Source organism: Oncorhynchus keta, chromosome 11 (genome assembly GCF_023373465.1).
Source record: "Oncorhynchus keta strain PuntledgeMale-10-30-2019 chromosome 11, Oket_V2, whole genome shotgun sequence".
Lineage (NCBI taxonomy): Eukaryota > Metazoa > Chordata > Actinopteri > Salmoniformes > Salmonidae > Oncorhynchus > Oncorhynchus keta.
Window position 1 is genome coordinate 27411474 of NC_068431.1, and position 21300 is coordinate 27432773.

Sequence of the window (21300 nt, forward strand, 5' to 3'; positions counted from 1 at the left end):
GGAATCACGCACAGAACGAGCAGTATGGCTGGTGGCATTGTCATGCTGGAGGGTCATGTCAGGATGAGCCTGTAGGAAGGGTACCACATGAGGGAGGAGAATGTCTTCCCTGTAACGCACAGCGTTGAGATTGCCTACAATGACAACAAGCTCAGTCCGATGATGATGCTTTGACACACCGCCCCAGACCATGATGGACCCTCCACCTCCAAATCGATCCCGCTCCAGAGTACAGGCCTTGGTGTAACGCTCATTCCTTCAACTATAACCATGAATCCGACCATCACCCCTTGTGAGACAAAACCTCGACTTGTGTTTTTCAATGACCGAGTAGTTCAACTGATCATTTATTTTTCAAAAAGTTTAACCATTAACAGGCCTCTCAACCCCAGAACACATCTGCTTGCAGCAAAACTGCACCTGCCCCCACATGACTAGTATCCACCTGCAAGGTAAATGACAAATCCATGCGAGGAGCAGCCAGCACCGGAGTTGAGATAAGCAAGCTCTTTGCATCTTCAAAAGCCTGTTGACAACGAGAAGACCATACGTAAACAGCCTTAGCTTTCAGCAAATCTGTCAAGGGAGCGACCACAGTAGAGTAGTTCCTACAAAAACCACAATACTAACCAATCATTCCCAAGAAACGCATTGGTTCATTTTTAGTAGTTGGTGGTGGAAAAGCATCAATAGCTACCACTTTAGCCCAAACAGGACGCACTTCACCCTGCACAACCACCTTTCCATTTAGCCAGATTGATCGTGAGGCGACCCGCAGCTCGTCGGTCGAACAAGGCTTGAATACGGGACAGATGTTCTTCCCAAGTATCTGCATATATCACTACATCGTCCAGATAAGCACCGCACCCGGTCAGACCAGAGACAACCCTTTTCATAAGTCGCTGAAAAGTGGCAGGTGCATTACGCAGGCCGAAATTCACAACCAAATACAAGTACAGACCAGAGGGTGTAATAAAGGCGGAGATTTCACGTGCCCTACTCATCAGTGGCACCTGCTAATAGCCCTTTAACAAACCAATCAGATTTTTTTTGAGGTCACCCTCTTTTCGATGGGTTTTCATTGGGAATCCAGATTTCTAAGGGACTTGCTTGCAGTTCCTACCGCTTCCACTAGATGCCATCAGTCTTTAGAAATTGGTTGAGGTTATTCCTTTGTGTAATGAAGAAGTACGGCCATCTTGAACGAGGGTCACTTCATGTGTACTGTTTGATAGAGGCGCATGACCAGAAACCATGCTTCAGTTTGTTTTCTTCCTGTATTGAACACAGATCATCCTTCAATTATATCAATTATTTACTTTAAAAAAGACCTAAAGTTGTATTACAAAAGTAGTTTGAAATGTTTTGGCAAAGTTTACAGGTAACTTTTGAGATATTTTGTAGTCACGTTGCGCAAGTTGGAACCGGTGTTTTTCTGGATCAAACGCGCCAAATAAATGAACATTTTGGATATATATGGACTGAATTAATCGAACAAAAGGACCATTTCTGATGTTTATGGGACATATTGGAGTGCCAACAAATGAAGCTCGTCAAAGGTAAGGCATGATTTATATTTTTATTTCTGCGTTTTGTGTCGCGCCTGCAGGGTTGAAATGTTCTCTCTTTTGTTTATGGAGTTGCTATCCTCAGACAATAGCATTGTTTGCTTTCGCCGAAAAGCCTTTTTGAAATCTGACTTGTTGGCTGGATTCACAACACGTGTAGCTTTAATTTGGTATCTTACATGTGTGATTTCAAGTTAGATTTTTATAGTAATTTATTTGAATTTGTCACTCTGCATTTTCTCTGGCTTTTGGCCAAGTGGGACACTACCGTCCCACATATCCCAGAGAGGTTTTAACAGGTCAAATTTGCTCACAAACTTAGCTGCGCCGACGTGATCACCGTAGTCCTCCATCCGAGGAAGAGGAAATGAATCTGGCTTAGTGACACTGTTTACCTTACGGTGGGCCGTACAAAATCTGTTTGTCCCATCTGGTTCACTGACCAAGATACAGGGAGAAGCCCAACTGGAGAAAGAAGGCTCTGCTATGTACCCGACCTCAGCATCCAGACAATGCAGTTTCTCTGAAGAAACTCTAGAACCGCTGACGAATGGGGTCAGCATCTCCAATGTCAATATCATGTTCTATTAGGTTTGTACGTGTAGGTGTATCAGAAGACAAACCTGGAAATCTACGAATCAGATCAACCATCTCTTTCCGCCCACCAACAGGTAGATGAGCGAGAAGGCTGTCTAAAATATCCAGTGTCTCTGAATTTTTCAATCTACCCTGCAGTATGCAATCGTCAGGACCAGGAACATCTTCCTCCTCATGCACGGACCTAGCATGACAAGAACCCAGGGAAATAACGGTATCGGCCAAAATAACAGGTTTTACCGTCCTCTGTGGACTCCCACTGTTCAGTCTCAGAGGAACGTGCATAATAGGGTTTTAACAAATTTACATGGCACAGTTGATGTGCTCTTCTCCATTCTGGAGTGGCAACTAGATAGTTTTGCTCAGTGTACTGGCGCACCACCGTATATGGACCTTGAAACTTAGCGTGAAAAGGAGAACCAACAATTGGCAGCAGAGCAAGAACCTGGTCACCTGGACTAAAGTGAAGATCAAATATGCCCTTCATCCTCTCCTGTGAAGATGATAGCTTCTCTTTAGCCATTTCACCAGTGGCATACAGGCGTCGCTGGAAATCACACACATAAGATAACAGGGACTGAGGGGACTCAGGAGACTTCCATCCTGGAGAACAGATAGAAGTCCACGCACCCTATGTCCAAACACAAGGTCTTTTGGACTGAAACCCGTGCTCTCCTGTGTGACCTCCCCCAGAAAACAACTACCATGAGACACCCACTTTCTCATCAAGACATCCTCTTGGAGAAAATAGCCATGGGCGACATCTCCCAACTGTTCCACAGGCAAAATTTGGTCATGCAACTCTTCTAATGTGGGGTCAGTCCGTTGCGCATTGATTAGATCTGAATGGGATACAGATAACGGGATAACAGGGAAAGCATTGCCAGACTTCTTTGTGGTATTCTCGTTAGCTGGCGCAGTGACACACGCAGAGAACACGTCTGGGGAAACTCTGAACACTCTCATCAGGAATCCCTACAAATGACGGCATAGTGTAAACCCCTAGAGATGGAAACAACAGGCCATACACTCTCACCAGCCAATTTATTCCCAAGGATAACGTCGATACCCTCAACAAAGGACGCACCCCCACAACAACCTCACCTTTCACCAGTCCATAACCCAACATCAGTTTATGCAATGGAACTAACAGTGTTCAAACCTTTTCTCCTAATTAGAACACTATTCCCCGAATCAGTCTCAGCAGAGGAGGGTAACACAGACTCCAACACAAATGATTCATACGCATCGGTGTCTTAGGAACTTCACTGTCACAAGGTCCTTACTTCCTAACAATAGACACAAAACCCTCCGTAATGAAAGGTATATAGTCTGGGTCAATATGGACTTTCACATGGCCCTGGGCATGAGACAATGTGTCAGGAGTGAACTGATGTGGAACAGGCGCAGCTAACGCCGTAGGCTTAGATTTAACGTAAGCACACATACTGAATTTACCCCTAGCCCTGAGAACTGGACATTCATTTTTCCAATGACCTGTGAGTATAACAGAACTCATATGGCAGGCGAAAACCTGGCAGGCGAAAATCCAACCAGGAAGTGGGAAATCTGAGGTTTGTAGTTTTTCAAAGCTTGGCCTAACGAATACACAGTGTCTATGGAGTCAAGTTGCACTTCCTACAGCTTCCACTAGATGTCAACCGTCTTTAGAAACTGGTTTGAGGATTCTACTATAAAGGAGGGGCTCGTGAGACCTGTTTGTGTCAGTGGTCTGGCAGAGTGTCTCAGGCTCGTGACGCGCGCTTCCGACAGAGTTACCTCTCGTTCCAGAAGTTTTCTTCAGACATCGGAATTCTCTGGTTGGAACATTATTGATGTTTTATGTTAAAAACATCCTAAAGATGTATGGAATCAATCGTTTGGCTTGTTTCTACGACCTGTAACGGAAATTTTTGAATTTTTGTCTGGATGAAGTGCTCACGCCTCATGAAGATGGATTACTGGGCTGAACACGCTAACAACAAGTGGCTATTTCAACATAAATGATGGACTTTATGGAACAAATCAGTCATTTATTGTCGAACTGTGATTCCTGGGAGTGCCTTCTGATGAAGATCATCAAAGGTAAGTTAATATTTATAATGTTATTTCTAACTTCTGTTGACTCCAAAATGGCAGATATTTCTCTGGCTGGATTGGGCTCTGAGCACCGTTCTCAGTTTATGCCCTATTCCGTAAAGTAAAAAAAAAATCTGACACAGCGGTTACATTAAGGAGAAGTCTATCTTTAATTCTGTGAATAACACTTGTATCTTTTATCGATGTTTATTATGAGTATTTCGGCAAAATCACCGGATGTTTTGGAATCAAAACATTACTGCACGTAACGCGCCAATGTAAACTGAGATTTTTGGATATAAATATGCACGTTATCGAACAAAACATACATGTATTGTGTAACATGATGTCCTATGAGTGTCATCTGATGAAGATCATCAAAGGTTAGTGATTCATTTTATCTATTTCTGCTTTTTATGACTCCTATCTTTGGCTGGAAAAATGGCTGTGTTTTTTTGACTTGGCGGTGATCTATTATAATCATATGTTGTGCTTTCGCTGTAAAGCATTTTTAAAATCGGATACGATGGGTAGATTAACAAGAAGTTGATCTTTCATTTGCTGTATTGGACTTGTTAACGTGTGAAAGTTACATATTTCGGAGAAAAAAAATTTGGACTTTTGCGCGCTGCCTTTTCAGGGGAATGTTGTCGAGGGGTTACGCTAGGTTAACTCAGTGTTCAGTCCCCATTAAAATATAGCATTTATTTTTCATTTTCTTCTTGAATTTCAAAATAGCATCAGACCAAACACTACTCACTCAGTTCCAGATTGGATGGTGTCCTCAGGTCTCAGCTGTTTGTTTGCCAGAGCACCCTCCGTATTGCTTGGAAAAGGAACCTTGGAAGCAGTAATCTCTGCAGTTTATTTTGGTCAAAATTAGGTTAGTTATAGGTTTGGAGTTTTGATCTAGAGTGAAGGCCATGATGTGGAGGGTAGCATCTTGCATATGTACCTGCTGAAAAATCCAAGTTTATCTAACTCCAAATCTATCATTTTGTAAAAAACATGTTGAAAAATGTGAGAGTTCACATGCAGCTGTGTGTCTCTCTCTCTCTGAGGGGGGCGTGTTCAATTTTTTTTTTTAAACATGCCAAATCAAAATGCTGTATTTTCAATGTTCATGTTTGTCTTTCAATATTCAGAAATTAATGTAAAACAAATATATGTATCAAAATGCTACTCATGTTACAAAGCAAGCCGTAAAGCTTCATATGACACTATTTTTGCTTTGTAGCACCTATAGATTAAATATTATGTAGCCTTAAAGGAGACCTGGGTAAGGCCAAAATGTCATGAATATGCATACTTTTATTAGTTCTCAATTATGCTGTTAGATACAAAATGTCAAATTTTCCTCCAAATTAACATTCTATAGATTACATTTTGTGAAATTCCCTCCAAATCATGGTGTTTTTTTGTCCTGGTTTCCTGAGGATTCACTCGTATACAGTCTTGCATGCTTTGCACGTGTTTTACTGACATTTTGGCTGGGGATTTAATCTATTAATATTAATGCCAATATTAAACCAGACAGATGTTTTCACACAATGAAAATGTATTATTCGCGGACAATTAGGTCTATAATGGTTATCAAAAGAAGTTCTTCATGATGATCTCTTTCTTCCTCTTGATTGTGAGGTTGGCCTGAGGGAAGCTGCGAGCCAATACTCTGCTTGTCGAACTGAACATCAACAGAGAAGAGGGGTAGACCAAGAGAGTGGGAGAGTAAGATGGGGTAGTTGGGGTTCTGGATGGAGGAGTAGGTTAGCCTGCAGCAACTTATGTTAGGGGATCTGTTTTGACTAAAAATAAGAAATGTACAGTAGACCTCACTTAGACACGCATACCTCCAGTGCTCTTGTGGTGAGAATTTTGTGTGCTGTTTTCGTGTGTGTTTGAGTGATCCGGTGTGAATTCATGCATGTTGTAGAGGTGACTGGTGGTCTTGCCTGCGTAAGATGTTTGTTGGTTGCTGGTGTGTGTGTGAGAGAGCTGGGTCGACATGGTTTTATCAGCAAGCTGCAAGGTCGTCGGCTTCTCTCCACCTGGTAGAGTGACTGCGTGAGGAGAATGGGAATTCCCTTGGGGGATGTTCAGAATGGATGGTGGTTAATGCGGCTTTACCCTCTCCTGTGTGTGTGTTTCGATGCATAGTGAGAGTCGTTCAGTGGAAAATCATCCCATTTCATCTCTCACTAATCTTATTTGTCCTGGCTAGTGTTGTAGTTCAGCCGTAACATGCTGCCTAGTCATTCTTTCTGTTAAATCAACAACTGATTTTAGAATGAGGCTATTACTGTCTTGCTTAGGGACTTGATTTGTGCTCCTACATTAACAGTCAAACGTTTGGACACACCTACTCATTCAAAGGTTTTTCTTTATTTTTACTATTTTCTACATTGTAGAATAATAGTGAAGACACCAACTATGAAATAACACATGAAATCATGTAGTAACCACAAAAGTGTAAAACAAATCTAAATATATTTTGTATTTGAGATTCTTCAAAGTAGTCACCCTTTGATTTGATGACAGCTTCAAGTCAGTATTTTTTTTCTTTTTTTGTGAACTCGTTCTGACTTGACAGCTAATATGCACCATAAGGGCTCATTTCCTTTTCCCCAAAGTGCGCATTCATTCACTCCCCACTCAAAATGAACGGACTGGTGGAAGAAATATGGTGTAAACTTACTCTGGCCCTTGCTAAACCCCATGTAGGGCTGTTGTGGTGACTGTATTGCCTCCGCACCGGCAGTCCTCAGTCATGACTCGGCAGTGGTGGTCACGAAATTTTGTCACCCGGTGATTGTCAGGCAAATAACTGTCGGTCTCACTGTAATTGACCGTTAATTAACATAAACACATTTAGCATCTGCTGGCTTCCACACATTTTAACAAGTACATTAAATCCATGTAATATAGCCTACACCTTCACAATAAATACATTATTTAATTTAAATGGGTATTTTAAGAAGCATGATTTGAAGAAAATGTCTTTCAGAAGAAAATAATAGCATACTCATAGTTTTCTTTATGTTAGGCCCTGATGTGGCTATGCCAAATGGCTGTGGGCTACATTAGTTAATTTAGCAGACAAGATTCGCCTAGAATTTCGTTGCATTATTTTATAGTTTGAAGAATACAATTGAACAAAGCTGAATAACATATAAATATTTTATTCAAGTGATTTGAGGGAGTGTGCACATGCGGCTATTCTGAGGTGAGCGGTTAACTCAGAAATAGGTGCTCCTATATGCTTAATTTAGAGATATTAATGTAACTTTAGTTGTACAAGCGTTGGCTATATGTTTTGATTTTCAATACATTGTAAGGCTGCATGGTGAGATTCTAATGATTTGAAAAAAGTAAGTTTGAAAGGTATGAGCTCTGCTTTGTTTTTGCGCAGGCTGTACACACTACAATAGTCTGTCATTCACAATTTGACAAGCACTTGATAATGCCTCGAATTTCACGGCAGCATCCCCTTTGTGGCCGTAATGCACCCTAAAAAATCCATGCCTTTGCGGCCTGGAGGGCTGCGTTGTGCCCTTCTCCCTGAGTGCTGTGCAATCCAAAGCGCCTGGGGTCTTTCTCAGAGGCTACAAGTGAAGACCGACACATCGGGTACGCAACTGCATCCTTATCCAATTCCGAGGTGCATATTGGAAGAACTGTCCACATTTACTTTGTCAGTCAACAAGATGAGTAGGCTTAACGAACATCAACATCACTAGCATATCCTCTATAGTTCAAAAGTCAACCTATTCTGTGCAATAAATACATATTCCCAACATAGTCTGGGACACTTGTGGGGTGCTATAGATCCCAAATTAATACTATCACTAGCATTTAAAAATAGTTTTTCCGAAATGTTGCTGACATTACTGATCAGAACGTTTTAGCTTAAAATATTGATAAATGATTAGGCTATTTCTTCACATAAGAGCAGCAATGTGCACATGGCAGTAGGCTATAAGCGCGAATGTACCATTAGCAGGAAAATTACATTATCAAAAGTGACCTTAAATGCAATTATGCATTAACCCTTTCACATGTACCATCACACTGGTGTGATCATTCTACAGTGGTCCCTGTAGCTATGATCACACCGGTGTGATTAGAGCACTTATTTAGACCGCTTATTTAGAACGGCCAGTTTAGAATGAGGCAACAATCAGCATTTGAGCTGGCCACACTTTTTTTTCAGAAACATTTTGCACAAACACAGTCCTTACAAAGTTATGTCCGGAATGTGAGCAGTTTATTTTTTGATGCAATGTACAGACATTCACAGAAGTATCTACAGCATAACACAATCGTCCAAACTGGCTACTTTTGTCCTAGCGCTAACTGAGGAAAGATTGACGTAAGACAAGTGGTCATATTCGTGTAACTCTCAGCTGACATAAACTACAAAATGAATTAGCTAATATAAATAACTATTTATAATTAATCACGGGTGAGCTCACCATTGATCGAGATAATTGAGCAAAACACTCTAGAAATCTAAAGTAATCCGACAATGGGTAGTTTTTGTACGCTGCCATGCTTTTCTTTTCTCACAGAAACCAAATATAATAAGAGAAGACGAGGAGTTTGGTCTGTTTATAGTATGCGTGTTGAAGGGGAGGGGGTGTGTCGTCTACCATCGTTCACATCCTGCCATTCATTTCCAGAAGTTCTCAAAAAATGAGTGAACCTTTACTCACCTAATTTTGTTATCACATCTTTGGTCCGACCCAGAATGCATTTTATGTCAACAAACATGGCTCCATACAGCTGGAATTAGCTCATCATAATCAGTACAACCTTCAATAAAGTATTTTACACACATAATATGTGCCCATTACAATCTATGCAAAAATTGAAATGTATGATTTGTCACCAGTAATTGAAAACAGTAAATGTATAAATAATTACTACACAAAACATTTTCTGATAGTGATTTATTGATACAAGTGTCGCCGTGTCGCCAGTCAATTACCCCCAACATTGTAGCAATTGAGAACCCTGAATCTGAGGACTACTTATCCACTGACGAATTCCCAGGTCCCTTTTGAAGATGCTGGTGGTGATGGAGGTAGACCAACAGTGGATGAAGTACAGGAGTTCTGTGGTAGCTGGAAGGCCACCAGTCATTTCACCCCTCCTGGCCCTGCTGTTTGCTTTGATGAGTCCCAGTCTGGAGTGCAACACCCCTTGCCATTTCCATCTGAGGCAGAGTGCTTCAAGTTGTTTCTGACAGAGGAGCTGGTGGGAGACGTAGTAGGGGAGACCAATCGCTATGCCTTGGAGCTACAAGAGAAGAGGGAGCCAGGAGTGAGGGGGAAACTAAATGGGTGACAACCACAATTAGTGAAATGTATACCTTCCTGGTGACAGTCCTTCTCATGGGAATAGTAAAGAAGAACTCCCTAAGAGAATACTGGAACACAGATCCTATGTTCAACTCCCTTCTTTGCCAACCTCTTTTCTCAAGACCGCTTCCTAGTTCTGCTGCGATGCCTGCATGTCGTCAACAATACTACTGCCATCCTAAATGACCCATTATACAAAATAAGAAATGTTCTTATCAGCATTTGGTGTGGTCTTTGTGCCATACAAGGACCATTCCATTGATGGACACCTGATTTGCCCTTCCGTCAATATATTCCCTCCAAAAGGCACAGGTTTGGGGTCAAGTTCTTTGTCATGTACGACATGAAGACAGGATTTGTCCAGGACGTTGTAGTCTACACAGGGTCCACCACTGACATCCAACATTATGAGGAGCTTGGGGTGTCCGGGTCCGTGGTGATCACCATGCTGGCGCCTCATCTCAGTAAGGGACACACTTTGTATGTGGACAATTGGTAAGGCAGTCCCACACTCTTCCAGCATCTGCTCTCCAACAGCACAGGGGCCTGTGGCGCAGTCAGGTCGAACCGGAAGATGCAGAGAGAAGAGGCGGAGTTCCAGGAGAACGGTCAACAGCTGGCAGTAAAGTGGCATGACAAACGAGACGTCCATGTCCTCTACACTGTCCATACAGCAACCATGTCGGCCACAGGGAAGGTGGAACACCTGACGGGAGAGAGAGAAATCAAACCAGACTGTGTGCTTGACTATAATGGGGGTAGTGGATAAGGCGGACATGATAAACAGCTTTGTGGAATGCACTTGGAAAACGAAAAGTGGTTTTTTTTTTTTTTTTTTCCTTCAGATTGCTGCTGCCGTCAATGGCCACATAGCCAACTAATAGGTGAGATGATTACTGAACACGTTATTTTTTGTTATTGGACGTACAGTTAACATGCAAATCACATACAGACACTATTAACATAATAAGGCACTTACTTTGATAGAAACGCAGCCTTGATTTGTACCAGGGTGTCTGTAGTGACACCTCTAGCACTGAGATGCTGTGCTTTAGACCGCTGCGCCACTTGGGAGTCATAAGGCCAGGGTAGCTTCAAAATACAACACAAGTTAATACTGATGCAATTGCCATTGTTTTACAGAGCTAATAGAATAATATAGCTAGCTACATAAGCACGATTGAATATAACACCATAAAGGTTATGAAATGAGTAACGTTACCTCACGTGTCCGCGGTTATAAGGAATATACACAAATATACTATGCTCCATACATAGTGAGCTACAGTAGAAACGACACACAGAAACTATTATAACGTATTAAGAAACGCATACATTTCCAAAGTTATTATTGGTAATGAAAACAATGACTGCAATGCGGGCAACAGACGGAAAATGTGAACACGTGTGTGCAGATCCTGTTCTGACAGGACATGTGCAAATGTCTGCAGACTTGAACCGCACAAACAATTGCGAAGTGCTTGGGGAATTTTGTCCGGGTCAGAAATGTCTAAAAAATGTATTGCCCGCAAAAGTAAAAAATAACTACTTTTATGTGAATGAATGAGGTGGCGGAACACACCTCAATTCAAACTGTTCTTAGAAAATAAAAACTTAGTTAGAAAATCGTTGGAAATTGACAAGTTGAAAACCGCCTATAAGTAAAAACAGGCTGCTGTCTTGGTTTGAGGGCAAGCGCGGATTAAATTTACATTTACATTTACATTTAAGTCATTTAGCAGACGCTCTTATCTAGAGCGACTTAAATGTACTGTTGCGTAACAATCACATTCTGGAATGGAGAGAACGTTCTAGCATCAGGTGCATAAAAAATCTCACTGGGACGACTGTTAAAGATATTTGGAATTCACGCATGAAAGGGTTAAACTCACGTGCTACTTATAGTTAGGCTCTACACCCTAAGTAAAGCGGATTAATGTGCCTAATTTTAAGAAGTTATTTGGCCACTTTAGTTGTGATACAAACCTTATTCAAACATATAGGCCTATGGGCTACATGAGGTGTGCGACTGATTCAAAGAAGTCACACAAAAAAGGCAGTTTCTTATGCTGGGCATAATTCACAAGTGATAGGCTAATATTGTCACCCATCAGATTATTCTTGATATAATCTTGTCTTTACATATACTAAATAATACATGTGTGAATTTTGTTTTGATTTAGAATGTACAATTCTCATGCACCTGTCTAGAAACGGGGGCAGCGGGAAAAAATACATGTCATCTATGCACTTAAATAGTGAATAGAGGACGCTTTTCCTGTGGTTTATTTTCATGCCACCCAGGTAGGCTCTACTCCTGTTGTAAAGACAATGTGCTTAATATTAGGAAAGTTGATAAATAAATATAGTAGGCCTAACCTATAGAAAGCTGATGGGATCCTCTTTTTATTAGTGGACCATCACTCTGTTTTCTTGTGCAATTGCATAACCTAGAAATGTTTCACAACATGAGCTCTCATGAAGTGTTTGATTAGATGTTTGTATACATTTGCATTGATGTCAGAGGGATTAGTGGGACAATAGAGTGCTGAGTACCAGACTGAGTGCTGAGTACCAGACAGCAAGTTTGGTAGGCTACGAATGACCATCAGCAACATCAGAGCTTGGAGAAGCCTAATTGCTGTGACTAAATGGTCATGTGGAATTTGACTACCTTCATGACTCCCGGCGGTCACAGCAACAGCCCTAGTCATGACAGCAGTACATTCCTATGTGACTGCTGAGTCATGGTTCTCTCCTCCTATGCACTCTGGACATTTGTTAGTATTACCCAACTTGCTAACGATCATTAGGTTGCGAAAGACCTGGTAGTCGGGGCTTTATTGTCTCTAACCACTCTGAAATCAATGCAAATGCTATCGAAAATCACAAACACTTATCAAAACAGTATGTGCTTTTGGTGATTAATCAATTTGAAGAAAGAAGTTCAACAACTGTTTGAAACTGAGTGGAAAACATGGTTGTGGATGTTGTTTCAAAGCCTAACACAATGAAATGGACAGTGCTTTCAAAGCTGATTAATTCAAAACAACTATTTGCATATTAGAGCTTATGCATAAGCATAGGCCTATATATGATCCCAAGCCTCCCCCAAAATAAATATATTACCTGAATTAAAATGATTGTACCGTTGTACAATACATATCCTACTACATTACACATGGCAGAAAAACATACTGGTTTAAGATATCTTTGGTACATAGCCTAAATTAAACAAATTGAGTTAGCCTACAATTGTAGTGAATTTGTATTTGATGTTGAATAGCGTAGTAGTAGGGAATATTCAGTATTTTCATAATTGGGCTGACACATTACCTTTGAGCTACATAGTATCTCACCACTGTGCATTTCCATCTCCTCCCCTCTCTCCTTCATTTCTGTCTCCTTTGCGCATTGAGATGAGCTCTCAGCATTTTATTAAATGTATCTTTGTGGAAACACGTTACTGTCAATGTTCCCAAACAGATTCCACTTGGTTTCCCAAATTAAGCACTGGGTAGCTGCAGGAACAGGGTTGGAGAGTCCATAGCATACAGGGTTTGGCCAGAATATCACCTGTCGCGTGGTGAAGTAACCGCAGACATGAGCGAAAAACTAACCGCTCGTAAGTCGCCTCCATTCGCTATTCAAGTGCATATGGATGATATTTTCTCTTGTCCCTGTTCCTGCTCATTTGATAATGGGCCATTCTAAATCAAAAGAAATGTTGCATATTAGTGAAGACCAGATTGTATTTAGAATAGTCTAATGGGTGGACACTTGATAAGAGAACAGCGTGTGCAGCCAGAGGCATGGAACAGAGCACAAGCTTTTTTGCCACTTTCTCAAATCATCAGTAGTAGGGATGCACGATTTATCGGTGAACATATCAGAATCAGCCGATTATTAGCTAAAAATGCCAACATTGGTATTGGCCGATGTCTAGTTTAGCGCTGATGTCAAAGCTGACGTGGATACCTATATAACGTAGGTACGTGAGGTGACGCCACGTAAAATGTTGCGCTATACGTGCAACACAGCATTCCTAAACTAGCCCATAATGTCTGCTGTGTGGATCGAGCAATCAACAAGTATAACAGTAATTAGAAACAGTAACAAAATTTCAGCGAGACAACTCAAAGGTGAAATCTATTAAAGCCAAGATAATGGAATTCATTGCACTTGACAATCAACCGTTCTCTGTCGTGGGTGATGTTGGCTTTTGCCGACTGGTCGAGCACCGGTGCATACTATGAAGTGCGCTATTTTTCAGATGTTGCCCTGCCGGAGTTCCACAGTAAGTAATAGTGTCACTGCTATTAGCTACATGACATACATACTATGGAATGCCGTTTGGGTCTTTGCGTGTCAAAAAAGATAGTCGGCAGCAAAGCTGTACAAAAAAGTCTGCAAACACCGGCCACGAACGATGTGTTTACAATACCAATACCGCAACTTCTGGGGCAGCAAGCTTTAGCTTGGTACCTAGCTAGCACCAATACAACCAGCCTGAAACAATGACCAGTAGAAACTGTAGTCATTTTCACTATTCTTAGCAATGATTTAGGACTTCTTGTGAGTAAGTGTTAGCTAGGTTGCCACTTGTTGTTCGCTTATTGAAATTGAACTGCAGTTAATGAAAATAAATAGCTAGCCAGCTACTTAACTCTGTTGTCCAAAGCTAACATTATAAGGATTAGGCCCGACAGGACCGGGTTATGTGTTGTGAAACTAGCCACAATAAGGATTAGGCTCAATAGTGGACTTTGCAGTTAGCCTTCAAAATGAAAGTATGTCATTGACAGTGACGCAAATGAAAACAAATAGTAGAATTATGCCATACTTTTATTCTGAAGGCTAACCGCAAAGTCCTCTATTGTGGCTAATCCTTATTGTGGCTCGCTTCACATAGATGGTCTGACCACCATTGATAAAATAAACTGTTTTATATATTAGGGTTATTTTAGATGATGACACCTACCTATATAGGTAGCTAGCTAACTATAGCTACTGAAACATTTTGCAATGTCATTGGGGAAGAACATTGTTTGCATCCATGAGCTAGCTAGCTTTTTTATGACCAGCACTGTAGGTGCTCGGGACAACTTTATCAGCATCATAGCATACGTATCGATGAATTGTTGTGGCATATGAAATACGAGTGATAGTGTAATCAATGTGTAATAACTACGTAAAACATTTATGAATGCGTTAAATTATTATATGACTTTCAGTCATATTCAGGTCCTGATTGGTCAACAAGCTTATTTGACACGTGTTCAATAGTATATTTTGTGACACGCAAAGACCCTAACGGCGTTCCATAGAAATCCTGGTTGAGAATGAAACGACTGAACAAATGAACAATGAAACAGCACAGCAAGTAAGTGAAAGAAATATGTTTTGATTATGTTTTACTGGTAATGGGGACATATGTAAATGCTAACAAAATAACTTTTTGGTGTGTGTGCAACCTTTATTTAACTAGGCAAGACAGTTAACAACAAAATTCTTATTTACAATGACTGCCAAACCCGGACGATGCTGGGCCAGTTGTGCGCCGCCCTATGGGACTCCCAATCACGGCCGGATGTGATACAGCTTGGATTCGAACCAGGGACTGTAGTGACTCCTCTTGCATTGAGATGCAGTGCCTTAGTCCGCTGTGTCCGTGTGTGTGTTTTTACTATTTAACTGTACTAGAATGATTAAAGGCCGCTAAAATTGTAAATATCACTTATTGTTATCGTTTTATTTGGCAAGGAAAATATTGGATATCGGTATGGGCCAAAAATGTAATATCGGTGCATCACTAATCAGTAGCCTATAGTCACATCATGCAGCCCATATATCTTTTGATTTCTAAGGCATTTTAACATGCTGACCACACCACTCGCGTTACAAAATACTTTTACACATGTTATTCAACCATTTCATCCAAACGAGCGTCTGCGTAGCCAGCAGCTAAAATTGAACTTGGTTCTATTTGTGATGCTTGACACGCTGCAAGTCCCGCCTCTCCCATCTCCTCATTTGGTTTTTAGGAATGAACTGAGGTCCACACTCCAGCCCAGTTGGAGGTGGTAATGCACCTTAAAGTTCGTTGCCAACCCCCATATCAAGTCTGAAGAAGCCTGAAGGAGGAGAGATTACTGGAAACCAACTCGGTTTACCCTTTTATCTGTGTTAATTAATTGTCGGAGTAGAGGACCTTGTGCGTTTCAGGTAAAATAACAACCCAATGTTTATATCCCAGGACAAATTAGCTGGCAACATCAAGCTAGCTAGATAAATTGCCATAAATGTTTAGTGTTTTTCGACCTGTCCTCAAATTAATATAGTTGGTTCAGAGTTCGTTTTGATATTTCAACCTGCATGTTCTAATTGCGTCTGATGTGGGTGGACAAAATCAACATGAGCGCAATGGTACACGCGGTGTGGTCAGCATGTAAGGTTTGTATCATTCATAACTAAAGTTGTCAAATATCTCAATCTAGCATATAGGACCAGTTTCAAATGTTCTTTTATGCTCAACATAGCCACTTCATATGTGCTCAGGAAAGTGAAAATATCCTTTATTTTATTCAGCTAAGTAAAATTATTTTCTTCTTTCTAGAAAATAATATAAAATAATGGCGAATGACTTGGACAAGATATGTTTAAGTGAATAAGCCTCTAGGCCATGGCGCATAGCCAGATAACATTCAGTAGGCCAACTCGTTTACTGTTCTTCTGTAATACGTTTTTTTCATATCATGTTTCTTTAGACCTGCCTAAAAAACTTGAGCTGGCGCACACCCAGATTTTTTTTTGTGTGGAGGTGCTGCTTAACGGCGAATAAACTATCAAAATAACATAATAATATATAATCTCCCAGTAATTTATTGGGTATTTACCAACGTTTCGGCATCACTGTGCCTTCTTCAGGTACCCTGAAGACCTTAGACCTGCCTAAAATAAATCATGGATTTCTTGTGATGGTGTATATTCAATTGATTTATTCAACTTTTTAAAATTATGTTCCAAAGGCACACATCAGGTGGCCTGTATGCGTGGAGGCCTGGAGATGCTAAACATGTTTAATTGATGGTCAATTACCGTGAGACTGACAGTCTTTTGCTTGACAATAACCGGCTGACAATTTTAATGACCGCCACGCCCTACACCCAGTGGCTTTTATATCCATTTGCGGAGGGAGCAAGTTCACTGAGCGGAGGGGTAGGGAATTGGAATGGAGCCCTTGTTCCTACTTCAAAACAAACACCTTGCCTGGTGGTTGTTAATGTTGTCATTGGACAGTTAGGGGGGGACCGTTACTAATTTCCATCATCCCCACTATATTATCCCCCTTCAGTCTCCTTTGGCGTCTGTGACACTGAGGCGGGCAATGGAGAGGATAGTTGACCTTTTGATGTTCCCACTCTCTCCTGTAGAGTTGCCTGGCACAGAGGGCTGTGTTGCCATCAATTACAGTGCTACAAATGGACTTAGCGGGATAGCTTTTTCAAAGAAGATTATAGTGCTGAGTCCATGTTTTCGATGTAATGAAATGCTGTGACTTAAATAGCATTGACTTTGGAGTTTGTTTTGTCCAAGGTGATAATAATGATGATGATAAACCATTATGGGATAAGTTTAGTTACCGACCGTGTCCACTCTAATAACCTTTGTGTCAGTGTGTTTTTATCCATGAAGGTGTCCATGCATCTGTGACCTTTTCACTGTTTTAATCCATTTTACAAATGTAATGCTATGTCGATTCACAAAATATTCAAATGTTTTAGTTTCTTATTTCGTCAGGGTGAACCCAGAGAAGCTGACAAGCGTGCAGCAGAAGCTGGAGGCCTTCCTGGCCCAAGAGAAGGAACAGAAGGAGTGAGCGCAGAGGGTCAGTGTCCTAGAGGGAGCGGTGAGGGCAGGAGGTTGAGATGAATGAGCACACAAGTCAGTAGCCTTCCAGGACAGGAGTTGTTAATTTCACCTATAGTGCTTACACCCATAAAATAGAGATTTGGCACCTGCATTTACATTCTCCCATTATTGACATTTTTGACTAAATTACTAAGATGGAAAATTGAAATAGCCTCTTATGCACCAACAGTGTGTTTTTGGCTTTGTCACTAACAACCTCACCTTCTAGATGGTACGATCTGTTATTTCCTTTGAACTCAAAACAATGTGATTTTACACCATTTTGTGATGCATCAGGTTGTTTCATCTTCAGCCTCTAATCATCATTTGAAACTGGCTTCACATTTCTCTTAAGGAGAGAGCCCACTCAAAGAGAAAAGAGGGGCCCTTATCACCATCTTGCACGACCCAGTGTGATTCATCGCCTCCCTCGGCTGGCTGTTATTGTTAGAGAAGATGGCTGGTGTCAATATATCGCTCACCTTTCCATCTCCCTCTCTCTCCCTTTCTTTCTCTGTGTAGTGTTTTGTCTCCTACCTGCGCTCCGTCTACCTCATGAAGAACAAAGAAGTCTTTGATGTGTTCCAGCTCAAGCTCCTAGGAGTACGCAGCGTGAGTAAGATGGAAACGGGCCATTTTGAGCTCTTCGCTGTCGACCGGTGCAGGAGCATTTTCTTCATATGTTGTAATTGTTCACATCTTCCCAGTTCCCAATATTGACAGACTGTAAGCCAGGCCACAATATGCCTGTTATTTGTGCATGTGATGGTACTCAGACAGTACATCATTATGTAGGATGTCCGCTAGGGCTGTGGCGGTCATGAAATTTTGTCAGCTGGTGATTGTCAAGCAAATAGCTGCCAGTCTCATGTTAATTGACCGTTAAATAATATAAACACATTTAGCATCTCTTAGCTTCCACGCGTAGCCTACGAGCCACTGATGCAGACCTTTGGGACATCTACATTTGAATAAGTCTAGTAAATCCGTTTAATATAACCTACACCATCGTAATAAATCAATTCATTATTTTAGACCGGTCTAAAGAAACATGATATGAAGAAAATGTAGTATATTTCAGACAAACACAATAGCATATTCTGAGTTGCCCTGATCTGGCTATGCCATATGGCTGTGGGCTGGCTACATTAGTTCATTTAGCAGACATGATTTGCTTAGAATTCTGTGGCATTATTTTATAGTATGAAGAATACAATTGAACATAGCTGAATAAAATAGGAAAGGATGTTTTCTCTAAATTATTTCTGAGGGAGTGCGCACATGCGGCTATTCTGTGTTCAGAGGTTAACAAAGAAACAGGTCCTCCTATATGTTTAATTTAGTTATTTATGCAACTTTAATTGTGATACAAATGTTGGGCTATACAGTGCATTCAGAAAGTATTTAGACCCCTTTACTTTTTCCGCATTTTGTTACGTTACAGCCTTATTCTAAAATGTGATTATTTTTTTATCAATCTACACACAATACCCCATAATGACAAAGTGAAACAGGTTTTTAGAAATGTTGGTACATTTCTTAACGATAAAAAATGGGTACCTTATTTATGTAAGTATTCGGACCCTTTGCTTTGCTTTGTCAAAGTTGAGCTCTGGTGCGTCCTGTTTCCATTCATCATCCTTGAGATGTTTATACATCTTGATTGGAGTCCACCGGTGGTAAATTCAATTGATTGGACATGATTTGGAAAGGCACACACCTGTTTAAGGTCCCACAGTTGACAGTGCATGTCATAGCAAAAACCAAGCCATGCGGTTGAAGGAATTGTCCGTAGTGCTCCGAGACAGGATTGTGTCGAGGCACACATCTGAGGAAGGGTGCCAAAACATTTCTGCAGAATTTAATGTCCCCAAGAACACCATGGTCTCCATCATTCTTAAATGGATGAAGTTTGGAACCACTGAGACTCTTCCTAGAGCTGGCCGCCCGGCCAAACTGAGCAATTGAGGGAGATGGGCCTTGGTTAGGGAGGTGACCAAGAACCTGATGGTCACTCTGACAGAGCTCTAGAGTTTCTCTGTGGAGATGGGAGAACCTTTGTCAGAACATAAATTACAAGATTATGTTCTGATACTGATATGGCGTCAAATGGTGGAACAGAATAGGGGGTTCTACTGAGGATGGGCCTCAGATTTAATGCTGACAGAAGCTTTACTATGTCTTTGGGTGATAAGCCTAACAATTCCATAGCATGAGTTAATGTTTCTGTACTGGGGTACCAGGGGGAGATGACTCTAGGATTGAGTTGGGGGCCAGACTCTGGTTTCTAATCAATGAGATCAGTTTTTACAGCTGAAACTGTTTGCTGTGAATTATTACTATATTTCATATGAATTTTAACCTTGTGATCAATTCCATACATCTGTTTGTCATGAACATTCAGGAGGGTGGACTTGCTATAAAATGCTGTGGCTTAGTCCTTCTGGTTGGGCTCTCAACAGATCACCTACGGGAGGCTTGTTGACAAGCTCCATTACTGCAGTAATGAAATAATAACGTTTTCTTGTTTTGAAGAAATGTAATCTCTCCTTTTTGATTAGAATAATTCCACGACATCTTCCAGAAGGACAACCATCTCTGCAGCACTCCACCAATCAGGCCTTTTATGGTAGTGGCCAGAATGAAGCCACTTCTCAGTAAAAGGCACATGACAGCCCACTTGGACTTTGCCAAAAAGTACCTTAAGAAACAAGATTCTCTGGTCTGATAAAACCAAGATTGAACTCTTTTGCCTGAGTGACAAGCGTCAAATCTGGAGGAAACCTGGCAACATCCCTACGGTGAAGCTTGAAGGCAGCATCATGCTGTGGGGGATGTTTTTCAGTGGCAGGGACTGATAAACTCGTCAGGATTGAGTGAAATATGAACGGCGCAAAGTACAGTGAGATCGTTGATTAAAATCTGCTCCAGAGCGCTCAGGACCTCCGACTGGGGTGAAGGTACACCTTCCAACAGGACAATGACCCTAAGCACACAGGCAAGACAACACAGGAGTGGCTTTGGGACAAGTCTCTGAATGTCCTTGAGAGGCCCAGCCAGAGTCAGACTTGAACCCAATCGAATATCCCTGGAGAGACCTGAAAGTAGCTGTGCAACAACGCTCCCCATCCAACTTGACAGAGCTTGAGAGGATCTGCAGAGAAGAATGGGAGGAACTCCCAAAATACAGGTGTGGCAAGCTGGTAGCGTCATTCCCAAGAAGACTCAAGGCTGTAATCACTGCCAAATGTGCTTCAACAAAGTACTGAGTAAAGGGTCTGAATACTTATGTAAATGTGATTGTTTTTTTTGTACAAATGTATAAAAAAACTATGCTTTGTCATTAGGGGGTATTGTGGATAGATTGAGGAAGAAAAACAATTAATCCATTTTAGAACAAAATTTGGACAATGTCAAGAGGTCTGAATACTTTCTGAATGCCATGTATGTTTGGATTTTTTATACATTCTAAGGCTGCATGATGCGACTAAGGATTTGAAATAGTTGCATGAAAGGCATGAGCTCTGCTTTGTTTCTTGCACAGAATGCACACACTTCATCAGTCTCTCATTCACAACTTGACAAGCCCTTAGTGTGGCCACTGCTCCCTAAAAAAAATCCATGCCCTTTGCTACCATTGGCTGCAATGATAATAATTATAAATCCCTTCTCTATACTGCGTGTTCAAAAGCACCTTACATGGCTCTCTCAGATATCTAATTTCATATTAGCCAATGCCCATCACGTGATCTTGTTTTCTCACAGGCTTCTATCTCAGCTCCGGA

At 41.2% G+C, this 21300-nt stretch overlaps 1 pseudogene; it reads left to right on the forward strand.

Annotated features, from left to right (window-relative positions):
* The window catches only part of LOC118390667 (probable ATP-dependent RNA helicase DDX10), a 115602-nt pseudogene that overhangs the window by 22819 nt on the left and 71483 nt on the right, over nt 1–21300 (forward strand).